The sequence below is a fragment of the Heterocephalus glaber genome, unplaced genomic scaffold, assembly GCF_053883595.1.
Source record: "Heterocephalus glaber isolate CG9 unplaced genomic scaffold, H.glaber_assembly_v1.0 deba00001004, whole genome shotgun sequence".
Taxonomy (NCBI): Eukaryota; Metazoa; Chordata; class Mammalia; order Rodentia; family Bathyergidae; genus Heterocephalus; species Heterocephalus glaber.
The window spans coordinates 862,814-880,916 of record NW_028258179.1 but is presented as its reverse complement, the minus strand read 5'-3'; positions in this window follow the sequence as shown (position 1 = coordinate 880,916).

Below are 18,103 nucleotides of genomic sequence, written 5' to 3'. Positions count from 1 at the left end.
TTGTGACATTTGTTTAGGTGCTCCTGTTACATATTATTTCCTACAGTAGCCCTTATGTATCTGAGAATCTTATGTGGCAACCACCCACATGTATTGTAAGAAAGTTAAAAATCAGGAATTTAAAATGGTAGTAGCCAAACAATAACAATGAAAACAACAGCAAAAACAAAGATACATGGCAATCAACCAAACAACTGAACACATTTCTCCGAAAGGTCCTATTTGTCAGACAATATACTGGTCCTGGTGACATGTGAGTCTCTGCCTTCATTATGGCTTTTATAGCTTTAACATTAGCCACAATTAGCCCTTATTTTATTAGAGCCTATTAATTTCAACATCTTGGAGGGCAGATATACAAATGTCCTGGATGACGCTTAGCGGCTTCCAATTTAGCTCTGGAGCCGTTTTCCAGTGCGTGCACGTCACCATCTTACGCAGGGCTCTTGAGAATGCTTCCTGAGCAAAGGGAGCTTGTGTAATTCAGTCAGTCATATCCTTTGGACTCACTTCAATACGGACAGGACCTCTGTGGTGATAAGCGCATGGCATACTTCTCAGTGCCTCCCGTGACCCAGACAAGGGTTAGATTATGGTGTCACATGACCTCCAGTGCCATTCCGCTAGAGTCACAGAGTCTTTAGTATTTCTGTCTCCTGAGAGCTGGCATGACAAGTATACATTTGGCCTTAGCATGTGGTTATGTGAGATCATTAGCCCGGATGAGGATAGGAGTGAATTCACTCAAGTTTCTGAAAGGACAGGTGAAGTATGTATTGCCTGCAAGTTAAGGTTGATATCCCCAGCAAGATTCTGCCTCATGCTGGGTAAATGCTTAGTCAAACAAGCAACTTAAAGATCAGCCATCGCTTCAGTGCCTCTGAGAAGTTGAACAGCTGTGAACTGGCTAATCTCAGAAGTGGATATTGGTTATTTGAGGGGGCCCAGTAATTAGTATTCTTCTTCTCCCTACAGAGATTGGAACCAATGGAGGAGGGGGCATTAGAGTTGAATTGATGGGGTTAAACATATCTTTATGATTTGTGTGTGTGTGTGTGTGTGTGTGTGTGTGTGTGTGTTGGTAGTGATTGAACCTAGGGCTTTCCCACTGAGCTACATCCCCAGCCCTTTTATTTTTTATTTGAGACAGGGTCTTGCTAAGCCACTAAGTTGCCTATTCTGGGTGTGAACTTGGGATTCTCCTGCTTCAGCCTCCCAGAGTGCTGGGATTCCAGGCATGCAACACCATGCCTGCCTCTATGATTCTTAATAAAGTGGATGGATGATGGCCTTCAGGTAGAACAGCTTCCATGATTCCCAGTGATGCTCACCTCCTGGTATTCACACCACGTGCAACTTCCTCCCCTGGGGTGTTGATAAGACCTAGTAATTTACTTCTAACCAATAGCTTATGGCAGCTGGGATAGAATCTCACTTCTGTGGTTATGTTACATAAGGAGGCAACTTTCGTTTTGCTTTTAGTCTCTACTGGCTCTTTCCCTTACTGGCTTTGATGATGAAAGCTGCCATGTAGAAACATTTGAGTGGCAGGAGACTGGGGGCAGCTCCTGGCTGACACCCCGTAAAGAACTGCGGCCCATCCCAATATCCTGCAAGGCACCGACCCTCCCAAGAGCCACATGAGTTTAGAAGCAGACCTTTCTCTAGTTGGGCCTTCAGAGAAAACCTCAGCACTGGCTGATGCCTGGGTTGTGGCCTTAGGAGACACCTTGCACAGGGACCTGCTGAGCCAATGTGCAGACTCCTGATTCACAAAAGTGGTGAGATAATAAAAGCATGTGGTGTAAAGTTGCTAGGTTTGGGGGGTGATTTGTTTCTAAATAGTTATTAACTAATAGAAGAGTGTTTGCCAAGTGGATGTGCTAATACTTTGCCTGAAAACTAGAGAGATGTATCTGCCTAGTCTCTTGGTACTAAGCACCTATGTACTTTCTTTTTTGGTAATTCATTAAGTTTATCGGTACATTTTAGGTCTATAGTATGATAACATTCATCATTGGGAATTTGTACCTTTACGTGATGTATCTTGGTTCTTATTTTTTTCCCCATTCCTCTGCCCTCTCTTCAACCTCTATGTACTTCCTACTGGGAGGCTGTCCCTGTAAAACTTGCAGCCTGCAGGTGCAGAGAAGAAAAGCACATGAGCCGTTAGGCAGATGTATTACAAATCAGCCGAGGAAGAGGAAGGATCAAGTTATGCTGTCTCAGTTCCTCTTATCAAACTTACCTGCTGTGAATGCAAATGGATGAGCACCCTGAATCTTGTGGTTACCTCGTGACCAGGTAATTCTACCTTTGCAGAGGAGAGTGAAGTTGGAGCAATAGGGCAGGTATGTTTAGGAAAAAAAAAAAAATCTCTTCTCACAGAAGCCAGAGGAGTGGAAAATAAGTACTTCTCTTTTATAATAAGAAACTTCCTGTATGAAAGAACTTCAGCATTAAAAATATTCCTTGTGTTCATTTGAAACCTCATGTTTAAATGTCTTGTCCTAGTTCTGACTTCTGATATTAAGCGGAAGTCCTGCACTCTGTGGCAGGAATCAGTGCGCAGAGGTGAGGCAAAGTCCATTTCATCCTCAAGGAACTTACATCTAGGAAATAACTAGGACACATGCCCTGGAAGCTGCCTCCTTGAAGTTTAACATGTAGCATGTTTATTGGGGAGGGTTCTGGGAGCCAGTACCTGCTGCAAGGAAGGAGATGGTGCAGGCGTGGGCAGAGGAGGAGTGGGGCTGTAAGGCTGGCCCCAGGAGAAACGCTGCCACTAATGTTCTCCACTGGAGTTGACATGAGCAAAAATGGCTGGGCCAAGGTGTGACTGGCTTCTTGGCCATGTGGGCTGCCCCTACAGGACAGGGATTTGGCAATGGGCTTTGCTTTGCACACAAGGACCTCCTCAGGGCTGGCAGCTGATGGGGGAGTTCTTCCAGCACTCCTAGTAGCTATGGCAAGTCCTTCCTTGATGGGGCAGTCTATAAAATATAATCCTCGCTTGGGCAAGGAAGCCACACATGGCTGTGACGTTGAAATCGTGCCTGGGGATGATTTGTAAAGCGAGCTGTGTATTGCAGCAAGGAATCTGAACTCATTGGTTAATGAGACACCTTTGGAAGATTACTGTATGGTACTTGTGGGTCAAGAAACTTTCCTCTTTTTTTTTTTTTGCAGTACTGTACAGGGATTCAAACCCAGGAGCCCATGCATGCTAAGCAATTGGAGCTGCCCTGTCACTGAGCTATGCCCCCAGCCCATAGGTGGATGAAGAAGGAAGAGGCTGGAGGAATAGGCACAAATTAAGAGACCAAAGAGCTGTTGAAACTGGCAATGACGTTTGGAGCAGGGTAGCAGCAAGACAAAGAGCAAGGAAAAGGCTTTGGAGGGAAGATTTCAGAGATCAGACCGACAGGGTTTGGAGATGGGTGAGACATGGGAGGTGAGAATGAAGTTAGGATGAATTTATTTGCCAAATTGAGCTAATGTGAATAGAAAGAAGAGGATTGGAGCTTTTTTACATTATAGACCCACATTTATACTAAAGCAGGCTTATACAAATATTCTATTAGTGAGGTAATGTTTTATTTTTCATGTGTTCTCTTGTTTCATGTTTTCAGGCAATGAAAATTTGGGTGGTCCTAAAAACATTCCAGCACATTAGCTCATGGTTGATGAAAAGAATAATGTCAACTGCTTATTGGGACTTTTCTGTTTTCTGAAGCACTTTCCTTAAATTATTGTATTAAACTTCATAGCAACACTATCATCCTGCGGGTTGTTATTATATGAGTCTACAGATGAGGGAAGAAAAACAGTTGATCTAAGATTAGAATCTCAATGATGTGACTTCACTGGTCATGCTTTCTTGTACTCAGTTGAGAGATTTGCTGAAAATGTTAGAGTCTTCTGCTGCACCTGTCTCCTGGGTCATTCCACCTCTGGGAAGTGAGCTTCTTACCTCAGGCCTTCCAAGGGTTAAGGGTAAAGTACCTAGCCCTGTAGGCAGCTCATGCGAGCAATTTGTGGTAGGGAATGCTGGTGTGTTGAGAAAAAGACGAGTTGCACACGTTGCCGGCTATCTCACAGAGAAACAAAACTTTCATTCACATTCTTCAGAGTTCTTAGGACCTGATCAATATAGAATCAAATATTCCAGTCTCTTTTCTCCACCAAGGGTAGATAAACACCAATGAAGGTTGAAAACAGGATTTTCAGCCTTTTCTCTCCTTTTAACATGTACATTTATTCAATGCTAGGTATTAACTTAAATTCCGCTATAGGATATTATGTCTGCTACTCATTTTCTAGTATAATATTTTGTGTGTGAGTTACCCTGTCTTTTATCTGCAGCTTCCTCATTCGAATCCTAGCTGACCTCTCAGTAATGTAGGGTTAAGTGACTCACACGCTTGAATGAGTGGTCAAATCTCACCTAGCTACTAAGTCAGGACTGAGTTTCAAATGTGGCACTTCCAATTTCAGGTTCAGTATTTTAAAAATGTTTTTACCACATTTAGGGATCTGTAGGCCAAACAGAAATCAAAAGCACATGGCATCGATAATTTTCTTTTGTTGCTATTGTTTATTTGCTTGTCTATCAATAAGTAGTCTATGGACTACTTTAGTTCTATGTCCCTTAAGAAATTAAAGCTTGCGTGAAGTGAAAGTTTTTTTTCTTTCTTTTTTCTTGACCTAGAAAAACAAAACAAAACAGAAAACAGGAGACAGATTCATTTTTTTTTTTATAGCGACACGGGACTGATGACATCCCGTTAACCCAAGGATTTACATAGAGTTTTCATTGTTCTTGTGAAATGTTGTGGACTGCTATGCTACGCTATTGAATTGAGTAACGACATTAGAATTTGGACTTTGAAATAAAGACAAACAGATAAGTCTTGATGATATACAAAGGCTGGCCTCTTTTGCCTTGGCTTTGCAGACAGGGATTTCTGTGTCGTTCTGTGATTAAGGGTGCCAAATGTAGCCAGGGACTGTTTCAGCAATCATAGATGTTGTTTTTCCAGTTGGGCCAATCTGCCAGACTGGCAGACAGAAAACTAACAGAAATATTAAATATAGACAGCTTCTATAGTTAAATCTTGTTTTTCCCTCTCTCTGCTGGAAGCCACTATAAAATAGTAGCTTGTATGTAGGTCATTAAAAACACACACAGATACACACAGCACGTTGTGTATTCGCACTGTTAAATTAAGCCTTTGTGGACTCAATAGCTTGGTGCCAAAACAGTTGTTGCAGATGTTTGAGGTGATTGAAGCAGTCTTTCATTTATGATGTTATACCCAGATCCTCTCTGCTGGCTCCTTGTCACACTGTGAAGGATTCCATTCTCTGCTGAGCCACACACCTTGGGGAATCATTTCAGGGGAAGCACCGTTCTTTAGTTTCCAAATTCACATCCTTGAGGTCTCATAAATTTGATGGATGTGTGCTTGGAGAACTTGATAGAATAGTTGGTTTTAATTCCAGGATTTCATTCCATGCATGACCCACAAAGATGCAGAATTATGCACAATTCTTGTCTTGGCCACAAATGCATCAGAAGTTAACTTAGCTTCTGTGACCACAATTTATGTAGAGCAAAACCCTCTCCTTAGATTCAGAGAAATGATGATGCAATTGCATTGCAACACGCATATGTCGCTTCCCCAGATGCCCTTGGGATAAAAAGGGGGCCTCATAGAGCCTTCATAGCACCATGATATTCCTTGTCCATGAATATTCTTCCATTAGTTTCTCATTTTTCTTTTGAAATACATTTTTACCTCATTTGCTGTGTATTTCTTTGGAAGCAAATGATTTAATACAATGCAGAGAGAATTTTTGTTTGGTAAAATTGATCAAATGGATCACTTCCAAAGAACATTTTTTCCAAATAATTTTGCCTAATATCAAGAAAGCATACAGAGAGAGGAGGGCTACATCATAGCTCATTTGGTTTGATTTTCCTCCTTCCTTCCTATCAGTAAAACTGACAAATGAAATTTGGAAATCTGAGTTCTTTGAAAGTAAAACTTTTTAATGTTAATAGTACCATTTATTGAACATGTTTTTGTGTGTTTTGGGTATTATGACTTTTCTATCTGTTTTAGAAAGTTTGGATAGCTGACCTTTTGACCAAGCCAATGAGTGAACTGAAGTGGTAATAAGCAATACCATCTTCCATCTAGAACTCTTTTCTTCTTGTTGGGATTACAGGTGTGAGTCTGAATTTTTTATAAAAAGAAAAAGTTCATGTTCTCTTTTCTTATATCTAAGAGGTGGAAGACAGGAACAAGGATGGAGAAAATTTTCCTTTCCTCAACAATCCACACTCCTCCAAAAAAAGAGCGCAGATAATAATTTCTGCATAATTATACACTGACAGTGTTTGTTAACTATTATTTGTCTAACTTCTCAACCTAGACTTTTCACTGTGTTACATAGCTACCCATTTCTACTCAAAAGGGCACCAAGGCCCAATCACCCTACACATGTGAGAAGACAGCACTTTCAGTCTTTCTCTGTGATATGGGAAGTTTCCTCTGAAGACTGGACTTTTCCTGTCTTGCACATGCACACTTGGTCAATGGCTCAGAACCTCTGGAGTCTTCTGGAAACTTCTTGTCTTAGTTTTATACATAACCTTAATAAATCATCACACATGTGGTGGCTTATAACAACAAAGGTTTATAGTCCCATAGTTCTGCAGGCTGGAAGTCTGACATGGATCTCACTAGACTAAAGGCACAATGTTGGTGAGTCTTTCTGTTTCTGCTGTTGCAAGAGGGAGCATTTCCTTGTATTTTCCAGCTCATAGGGGGCTACCCAATTCCCTGCCTCATGGCTTCCTCCATTTTCAAAGCGAGCAGCGGGTATGGACTCTTTCTCACAGCACATGGCTTCAACCTCTGCTTCCCTCATCACATTTCCTTTCTGACTCTGCCTCCATTTTTGCCTCTTTGTTCTACTTTAAAAAGAACTTTATGATTCTGTTGCCCTCCCCAAATCACCCAGGATGGTCTTCCCATCGCATGACCAGCTGATTAACAAAATTAATTTCATATGCAACCTCGATTCTGCCTGGCCATGCAACATAACATAACTACATGTACTGGGGATTGGGGCATGGATGTTTTTGGGGAGATAATATTCTGTGTACTTTCCTGAACTAGAGAACAATGGATAGCTTATGTTGGCAGGAGTGAAAATAATATCTCTTGAAAAGTTCTCAGAAGCCTCACCCCAAGGCTCAGCATCTTCCTTTAGAGTTGGTCTGCATGGCCTTGAGTGTTCTCTGCAGAATCGGATCAGGCCCCACACATTTGGTCTATAGGATTCCCCTAAAGGCTATCATAAAGAACACTGATCCTTTGAAGTATAAGGATAGTATTCTTAACAGGGAGGGATTAATATAACTGATTAATACTCTTTAGTCCTAGTCAATAAATGTATTTAAATGATGATATTATATGAACATTGAAAATTAGCCATCCTATTTGCTTTTGAGAAGAGAATATAGTGCTTTGGAGGTTGCTGCAGACCCTTGGATTTCTGTCTTTGCTCAATCCCACCAATGTCAGAGGAAGCAGGGCCTCCTGTTAACCCTGGGTGGACCACTGCACAAAGAGTTTCAGACTGGGTCCCATCTTGGCATAGCCTTCCTGCTCAGGTTGAGTTGAAGATGTGTGCTTTCAAGTCTTCTAACATGTGCAACTTCTCCTTTTCTCCTTTGAATCCCAGAATTCTAGCTGTGTTTTTAGGCTTCACAGTTGATCTCTTCCTCTTTGCCAGGTTGGATGTTGGAACTGGGTCCTGCACTCAGCTCTTTTAGATTTGCCCACTAGCATTACTGATGCAGTCACTCTAAATTGGATTTTCAATGATATCTTTTTATTTTCTCTACTTTCACCCTTCCTTCAACATTTACTTCTACATTCCCGACCTCTTAAAGCACATGAACTCTCTGCTTGGCCACCTTCTTATCTACTCCTTTGGATCTTTTTTCATTTATATCCTTAACTTTGACCAGACTCTAGACAATAGTAAGGCTCATTAATGCAAAGAAGATGTTTTAATAGGACAAAAAAGGCCACTTCTGATGGGACACACCAGTGGCAATTTCTCAGTGACACTTTATAAGCAGGATTCACTATTTCATACTTTGATGTCTTCACCAGCCAGACTAGGACTGTAAAAAAGAGAATCTCAAACACCTTTCATGGAAGGCATATTGTTATGACTGCAAAAAAGGGTTTTTTCACAGAAAAAATAGCTGAAAGCCAAAACAGAAACTACTACAGAATGTAATACTTCTTTGGGCTCTTTTCTGAGGACAGTGGAGCAGTAACTGTAACTTCCAGAGCAGCGTGAAGATCTCTGTAGCTACTCATCAAGCAGTGGTATGTGGTCAGTGCACCAAATTGCTCTGAAACTAGTTCTTCCTCATGAGGGAAAAATCATCCTTCCTTTGCTTGCAAGAAAGGAATAAGGTGAGAGAGGATAGTGGGGTGATGGACTGGGGCCCTTTAAAAACATGGCAGCAACCTAGCTGAGGATGTGATGGGCCCAAAAAGGATTTTGCAGAGAAGATACAGCAGAGTGACACAATCATTCGTAACCTGCACATTCTTATGAAAATCTTTAAACTCCAGCTCCAGGGACTCATAAGGTATTGAAAGACACCTGCTGTCAGAGTAAGAGCAGAGAAGTACCATACCTATAATACCTTCTGGTAGGCCTGGTTGGAGGGCCTGAGTTTGGATCCTGGCTTTGGCCAGTATTCTCCAAGTGACCCCAATCTGTGCGCCTCTTGTGCAAAGTGAGAATGGTTGTAGCCTGGCTATCATTGTGTAGTTTTGAGGAATATGTGATGCAAGCCATGACAAACAGGCAGCACACGGCCGGATACATAGTAGGAATCATTAAAAGTTGCTGCACTCATCATCATTATTAATATTATTCTGTTCAACTTAATAGCTTCTACAGTAGAAGCCAAAATTGTTGTTGCTGTTGTTGTTGTTATTATTATTATTATTTGCCTGATCTTGCCCTTCCTAAGGGTTAAATTGCAGATATTACCAAGTTCTCCCATCCACTTTTCAGAGGATTGACTTCAAAGTTTAGACTCTCTATGCTCTACAATTTGGATTTGTACTGCTGTTTGTTCAACTGTGAAACTGTGGTATACTAGAGCTTAAGTTGGCCAGGCTGGATTTTTAAATTTTCCCCTTGCAGCCAGTTTGGCATTACAGATCTTACGTCTGGCTTTACACTCCATTGTATCAAAGGTTAGAGGTCAATCAAAACATGGCACATCATCACTTCTCAGCCTTTTGGCTAAAATCAAGTGTAAAACATGGCAGGAGTGGACAGTAATAGCAGTTGGCACCTGGATCTCCCTTTTATACAGTGTGAAGGATTTTAGAAACCCTAACCTCAGTGAGGTTCTCAGATTAGCTCTGTTTTGAATTAGTCCCTGTAATCTGGGTGATAAAATGCAAGCAGGGAAGGTAAATGAATTCATTCAAGTTCAGAAGGAGAAACTCAGTTTCTTATTTGAAATTCTGTTGCCTTTTCTGTTTTGTTTTGTTTCTCCCTTCTTCTTGGCCTTCCCTGGAATGAAATGCATCCTTTGATCTTTATAAATCTTCCGTATCTAAAAGAAAATGATTTTAAAATACAGTATTTGTCTAATTCCTTCCCCTTTTCTGGTGGATGGAGGTTTTGTTACAGAACAGAGAGCCCTGGCAGGTGAAGAGAGGAAGAATCTCACTGTGGTTAACAGTTTCCAGCCACCATGATTGCTCATGAAGTCACTGCAATGAGGGAAACGGCAGAGACTGCTTCATGACCAGCCATAGGCACGAGTGGTCCAGCAGGGTGTTCCTGAAGGCTGCTGTTGGAGGAGGAGCACCTTACAATTGTCACTGGATGCTTGCTTCTATTTTCCAAAATTAGAATTTCCAGCAGACCTCCCCTCCCCTCTATCCCTTAAAGGGCTGTAGGGGCTGCTATTGCTCACCCTGAGAACATTCCAAAGTGGAAATTATTTATGAGAAAGAAGGAAAGGATGAGAGGGAGGAGAAGGAGGAGATGAAGATGGAGAAGGAAAAAAGAACATTATTTTTCCTAAATAATTACTGAAGAAGAAGACATCTCCAGGCCAAAGTCAAATTCAGCATTTCTTTCTTCTTCTTATCTTGCTTTTAGATTAAGAAGATAGATATTTCAGGTTCAAATGAAATTACATTTGAATTCTAGGTTAACACATTGATAGGAGGTGGCCCACTTTGACCTGGACAGGTGGGTAATCTAATTTTTTTCATGAGTGTTCCTGACCTTCAATGTATCACTGAACTTTTGAATTTGGGTTGAGAAAACTTGTCTTGTTGGAGGCTGAAAGTTTTACTGATGCTCAAACTATTGACCTACTTATGAAGCTAGACTTTTGTATGTTTCATCAATTTCCTAATTGTTAGACGTTGCTGTAGAGCTGGGTGTGGTGGTGCAGGCCTGTGGTCACAGCATTTGGATCACCATGAAGCAAGAAGATCATCACGAGTTTGAGGCCAGTCTGTGCTACATAGTGTATTCAAGGGCATCCTGAACTACACAGCAAGACCCTGTCTCAAAAAAACAACAAAACAAAACAAAATTGCCATAGATTGCTTACCAGGCCCTTGGTTTTTCTCCTATAAGATGTGTTGGTTACATTAGGTTTTCTGAATGTGTGCAATGTATGATATATGCTTTTTAAACATACTGGAAAATGCACTCTTATTTTCTCATGTGAATCTTTCTATTTAGCAGTGTCTATAGACAAAGACAAGCAAAAAGTAGAATTTTTTCCCTTCACCTTTGACATGTTGGTACACTTCCCAGCTAGTGCTAGAGCAGAGACCTGTGATCATCTAGGCTCTAAGCATCAAAAATAGGGAGAAATTCTACAGTCTTATTTGGGTTGTGTTATATAGATATATCTCTGACAAATTTAATATGGAGCACTTCAATTCCCTGATGAGACCTAATAGGAATGCTGTATTTCAGGGTTTTAAAAATATCTCCTAAACCCAAACCTAGGTGGGAAGTTGCAGAATACAAACTTTTTCTCTGAGGTAACTTATCAATATATTCATGGAAGCCCAGGTATATACCCAAATGAAATCATTACCAGACAGCTCATTTTATTGATGTTCTACTTTAAGAAATAGAAAGTCAGTGCTCCTCAGAGTTCTAGACATTTACTTCAGTGGTTAGTTTTGATATCTCCATGGAATGAGAGCTTCCAAGTCCAAGTATGTCTGACATTAAGCATTCTCTTCCTTTGCAAATGTTTGGGGATCTCATGGAGGAGGATATCAAACATCCAAATGTTCACCTTTGGGCAACTCTGATGATTTTGAAAATCAAAATAAATGTAAGATGTATTTTTAAGACCAAATGCTTAAAACCATTTGCCAGTGTTGTTCTAAATGAAAGATTATACTGTAGGACAAAATGGAAATCTTTCTTAGCTTTTTTCTGACAATGTCTTATAGCTTTCACTGATGAGATAATATTGAAAAGTGCTTGGTTGTCTGTGAGCAGACAACCTTGACTTTGTTAGACACAGACCATCCTGATATGGCCGCCAGCCTGACATGGCCATCATCCTGACATGGCCACCATCCTGACATGGCTGCCTTCCTCACATGGCTGGCCTATGTTGCTAGGTTTGAATACCTTTATCTCCTATACATTCTATATTGTTGGGTTTCTCTCATGTCACCAAGAAAATAGGACTTTGAACAAATATGATAACCTCTCCCACCTGAAACTGCGGGTTAGATACCAGTTTACAGTTTTTTTTTCTTCAAACTGTCTTTGCCTTGATGTAATTTGGAGTGGAGTTGAGTACCATTTCCTATGGAAAAATTATTATTTTTTGTTTTTTATTAAGGTATAATTTTTTAAAATTTCCAACATACTTCCCGATGTTTACTGAGCAAAAATGGTGCTATCTCCCCTCCCTGCAGCTCATGAATAACTTTTCTGGGAAGACCACTACCAGTGGTCAGGGCTCTTTAGGCAGCTATTTATTTTGTACATGAGTACTGTACCTCTTTTCCACAGCTACACCCATCACCAAGGGTACCCTCCATGGCTGCAGCTGGAATAGTCCAAAGAAACACCTGCATCAGGATTCTCAAACTATAAAGGTGAAAGACCAATTTTATTCTTTATTTCCAATCTGGCAAAGACTGATATATTTGTGAGACAAGAAGAATAAACTGCTAAGAAACATAAAGGAAAGGAATGTCCTGAAAACAGCAGTCTACTGATCATGCACATGGATGATGAAGCAAGCCAAATTCTTGAAATTTCTAACTACTTCCTTTATATTAACATACTTGATGGATAGGCAACAAACAATTTGAAGACCAGCACCAGTTCTTGGAACAAAGTGAAGAACACCAACTTTGTTTCCTTGCTAGAGAGTCATCTTAGTTGTACTCTTTGTAAAATCTAACATCCTGGCTGAGCCATGGAAATGATATTCAAAATTCTCTGGAGTTGCCAAGTAAAGGAATTTTCTGTAAGAACTCAGCATGCCACCTTTCTCATAGCCAGGGAAGAGTCCTGAAACAGGACAGTGCTGTATGGCTTTCCTCACCTGGTGGCGGTACTGCTCAGAGGATACCCTTCTCGGGATTTCCTATTTCATCTTGCTTGAAATATCTGAAATCAAGTATGTAGTAGATTTGGCTGAAGTCCCAAATTCCTCTTGAATTTCTCCCATATGACACAGAGACCAATATGAAATTGACTATCAGAGTAAATTGCTCCCCAGGGAGGAATGTAAATCAAGAATTAATAACAATTCTGGGCTACATTAATTAGCATTCTATATAGATAATGAAACTTCAGGAACATGGGAACAATTGCCCAATTTTAACAGAGGACCTGCTTGTCCATAGCTCTATATACATTATATGAAAATACCATTTACCAAACAATAACAACAAAATCTACTGATAGCCAAATCAATTCTTGAAGTTTTATTTTGCAAGGCAAATTATTACAAAACTATGTTTTTCTAATATTTGTTATTTTTAATAGGTCTTAAATATACAATTGAAAAGCTTTAAAAAAATTTTTTTTCTTTTCTTTGTTTTTGATTTGTTTTGAAATCAAGAACTCATTGGTATCCCAAAAGGATTTTAGTGAATCTCTGAGAAATCTTTCCTAAGTCATATTTGGCATTTAGGACAAATCTTATTCTATAATTACTGAGAATTTGGCAAAGTCAAAATCCACTGTATACTAATAACATAATAAGGGCATTGATTAAAATATTCTTATCACCTAAGTGAAATCACATAAAAATAGCACCATGAGTATCGAATTCCATAAATTACCTCTGCCAACAAAGAAAACATAAGAATTAACTTTAGGAGTTACTTTGGCTGTTATTCTATGAAACTTTTCTGGATGCACCTCATCTCGTTGTTAGTGAATCTGCAATAATTTCCTGACGTCTGTAGAAGGTGTCTATTTAAATTCATTTTCATAAAATGCCACAATGATTAACCTAGTGTTCTGCAGTTGTTGACAGAATTCCAACCAAAGGGACCATTTTGGTGTTGTTGTTTTGGTTTCATGCCTGGAAGAAGGATGGTGGGATGGGTCAAGGTAGAGTCTAGGAGATGTTTCAGGTTTCAGAGAGACTCTGTTCACGGTGAAGTCACCTTTGTTCACATCCGTGAACCAGAACACCTTACCTCAATAAGTCTAAGGATGGAAATACAAGAATAGGAACATACTAGACTTTACCATGTATTTTTGGAAGAATTGTGACACAAAGAAGAAATTTCTCCATAGGTAGAAAAATAATTCACCTAGAGAAACTTATTCAGGAAAGAAGATTTCCAGAAAAGTTTGCTATCAACTTTAGTCCCAACAGAACAAAGCAAAAAAGAGAATGATTGTTTCAAATTCCTGCATCATGCTTCATGGCAGGCAGTCAAACATACTGGTGCCCCAAATGAAGGAAGATTCTTACTCTTTCATTAAGTCTTTCTCCCAGCACCCCATCCTGTGTTATGTGCCAGTACTGGTGCTAAACTGTGGGACAGTGAAGGCAAGCCCTTTCTCTTCAGCTGCAAGGGAGAAGGGCAGTTATGTACAACACATGATGAAGATTATTACAGGAATCCCTGGGACAGGTGTGCTGTCCAGATTTAGAGCTTCGAGAAAGACATGGGAAGAGGTGGATGTCTCCCTTGGGATCAGCTAAGCAGTAAAGGTGGGCAAAGTATTGGGTATCCTGAGGGCAGTATTTTACAGGCAGAGTTATGAATGTGTAGAGCCCACATGGACAAGGGACTTCTAGTTCGAGAAGGACCTTCAAAGTCATGTCATTCACATACTGTTCAGTTGAGGCACCGAGGTGATGGGGGAAGAATTGTACAAGCTCATACAGCTAACAATAGATCGGGATTAGAACCCAGGCTTTCTGGTATGCAACTTATTGATGGGTTGCATTCATTTCTCCTCAGTTCTGATGATTTCTTCATTCTTCTCTAGACTAAAATGTGTTGAAAAGAGGAGCTGACAAGGAGAGAGAAATCTGAAGAAAAAGGATAAGCTATTGTCCAAAAGGTAGCCAAGAACAAGAACAAAAGCAATCAAAAACACCTCCAAAATTTAACTGTGAATATCAAATCATAATGGTAACATAATCTACAAAAAAGTAAATTAAGTTTAGAATTTCTTGTTTAATAAAACAAAGCTATACATGAATGTATATATGTGTATCTATCTATATAGACATATTATGTCTTGGAAATATTTCATCTAAAATTATTAATATTGAAATGTCTTACCCTAAAGAAGCATTGAGCATTTACCTAATGAAATACATGGAAGAGGGGAAGCTTCATTAATCTGGAAAGGCATTTTATATAGAGTGTATCTTTGCTTTACAGTAACAGATAAAGAGTATATAGAAATGCAGTTGTTTGCATAGTCAATACTATCAAAGGGGAAAATATGCTTTGAATGTCTGATCTACCACATGGCACCTATAATTATTCCTTAGCTATTTCTAAATGATGTGGACAATAATCACATTGCTTTCTGATGGTGCTTTGCCCACATATAGCCAGGTGCTGGCGAATGGCTGAGGAAATACCAAAAACATTATGCTCAGAAAGTAGATGGCGGTGGTAGAGCAAGTAACTGTTCTATTGAAAAACAAATCAACCATTCACTGGAAAGGGCATTGATGTTTAGCTGGAAAATTCATTGAAGGACAGTACAACCTTAGGTGGAAAAACTAAAATGGAAATATAATTGATCAAAATCCTGATGTCAATTGAAAATTCTACAGAGTCAAGTATGTTTAAAGGACCAGAACCGTAGGCAGCCTCAGTGGTGATGGTAAATAATTAATGTGGAAACTGGAAATTCTGTTTTATGTAGAAATAGAGCCATCTCGGGATCTGCCCCCCTCCCCGTCTCTCTCTTCAGATCCCTGAAGTCCAAAAAAAAAATCTCATAGTCTGGAGCCCCAGGCATTAATAACTTTAATCATTATTTTTTAAAAAAGCCATGCCAGGCAGCATTACTAGCAGGTCACCGGTGTGTGTGTATGTGCATGTAGGAAAATTGTTATGGGTTAAATGTTTATGTCCCTTCCAAATTTATATGTTGAAATCCTAACCCACAATGTGATGTTATCAAGAGGTCCAGTGTTTGAGAAGTGATTAACTGATGAGGGTGGAATCTTCATGAAGAGAATTTATCCCCTTATAAAAGAGACTCTAACCAGCAAGGATACAAGAAGTCCACTGTCTGCAGCCTGAAAGAATGCCCTCACCAGAATTTGACTATGCTGGCACCTCCCTGTTGGGCTTCTCAGGCTTTTAGAACTGTGAAAAATGAATTTCTGTTGTTTATGAGCCACCTCATCTATGCTACTTTGTTTCAGCAACCCAAACTAGGACCAGAAAAGGAGTAGTTAGGAAAGCTCCTGGAGGGGCATATTGGAGGGTAAACGGACCTTATCCAGATAAGAATTTACACTTCAACAGGTAAGAACAATGCATGATTTGAAAAGGTATGCTGGGTTCTGAGATCTGGAGTGGAGGAAGGCTAGAGGGAAGCAGAGCATGTCCTCAGTCTATAAACTAGAGATGGAAATTCATCTGAAGTTACTGAGGAAGCACTGAAGAGTTTTAAGCAGGACCAAGACACAAATCTGTGTTCTGAGTAGATCACGTCAATGGCTGGGTGGAAAATAGATATTAGGTAATTTTAGTCCAGAGTTCTTATCAAATATGGATTTCTGGGTTGGTTACAAAAGTTTTGAGCTCTTTAATGTCTGTGATATGAGGCCCACAATATTTTCCTGTTTTTGAATGACTCATCTAGGAGAGAAAGCAAGACAGAAGAGGTAAGCAGGCACAGACACTAGGCAAGCAGGCTCAGTTGTTTGATAAAAGAATCACCTGAGTCAGATGCTGTGGTTGTAGGCTCCTCTTGTGGCTGGATGTCCTGAGCAGACAATTTAGAGTTTCATTCACCTTTCCTCTAGAGGGTTGGTCTCCTCTGTGGAGGTCCCTGCTACGCACAGTGTGGTTTCATACAATGGCAGCATCATAATCCTCTAAGAGTTTTACTGAAGTGTGTAATGTGAGACTCCACCTCATTCCTGATGAGTCAAAACTACATTATAATAAGATGCATAGGTTTTTAAAAAAGGCATTTTAAAGTTTGAGAAACACTCTCCTAGAGTGATGGTTTCCCAACTTTTTAACCAAGACTCTCCTATTGGACAAAAAAGACATTTTACTTGTGGCCTAGAAGCAACACACACACATGCACACACACACACACACACACACACACGCACACACACACACAACTAAAGCAAAGTTTTCACAAAAAAATTTAAAAATACCAGTAAGTACTAATTGCATCAATTTCACAATTCTCTAATAGTTTGTAACATGTGGTTTTTGCTCTTAAAAAACCCCAAAGTGACATAGCTATAAATGGAAGACTAGACAAATTTTTCCAGTTTGTTGGAAAAAGAAGTTAAATGGAAAACAATTTGTTAATCTAAAGAGATTTTTTTTCCTACAGACTTTCTAAAAGATCTGGCTTTTGTCACTACTTGATTGCTAGCAACTAACTACTGATAAGTATAATAAAGAAAAAGAAGAGGAGACAAATATTCATGGAAAAAGAATTGGAAAGAGTCAATCATGTTTAGCTTAATAATGAAAAAGAACATTAGGGACATAGTTTTCAGTTGAAACTTGATGTATCATAATTTAGTATTTCTTGATATGGAATATTGCTTGATAGGTGAAAACATTTGGTCATGTACTATCATTAAATTCATTAAATGTATTAACATTTAGTATCACCTGATCAGGGGTGAAAACCATTGCTCTGGAAAAGTATTTCTCAAACTAGTTTTGACAGTCGTGCTGACTGGCAGGATAAAAGACTCCATAGCCCACCTACCTTATCCATTCCCATTCTACAGAGGAAAGGGAATAGAGTATTATGATTGAATGTGTCACCCTACAAACACATTTTTGTGGTTTGCCTTCGCAAACTGGACTAGATGACTTGTATTTCAATCGCAACATATACATGCCTTAAAGTCTAGTGATTGCAAAATTGCGGTCTTGAAATGCTGTTGATGGAAACATAGATCACTACACACTCTGGGGTTAACCAAATAATCCACAACAAAGTCCAGCGTAAATGAAGAAGCTAAGCCAAAAGTAATTCATAAACAAAAAGCTTTTGAAACCAGGACCGCATTAAGACCACACCGGTCATCAAGTATGCTTCCCGAAAGTGGCAGGAATTCCACAAATTGTGCTCAATTAGAATTGTGCAACTTTGGCAGCATTATGTGGGAGTGTAGGACTTCAAATTCAAGTCATCAGTAGTTTCTACCAAAGCAAGAATTTAATTTTGTGCATATATTTTAGTAATTTTTAATTTCACTTCTCCAATATGGAACCTTTCAATGTATATAAAAATGATGACATGTGATTTATGCATCATTTAACTGGAAGAGTCA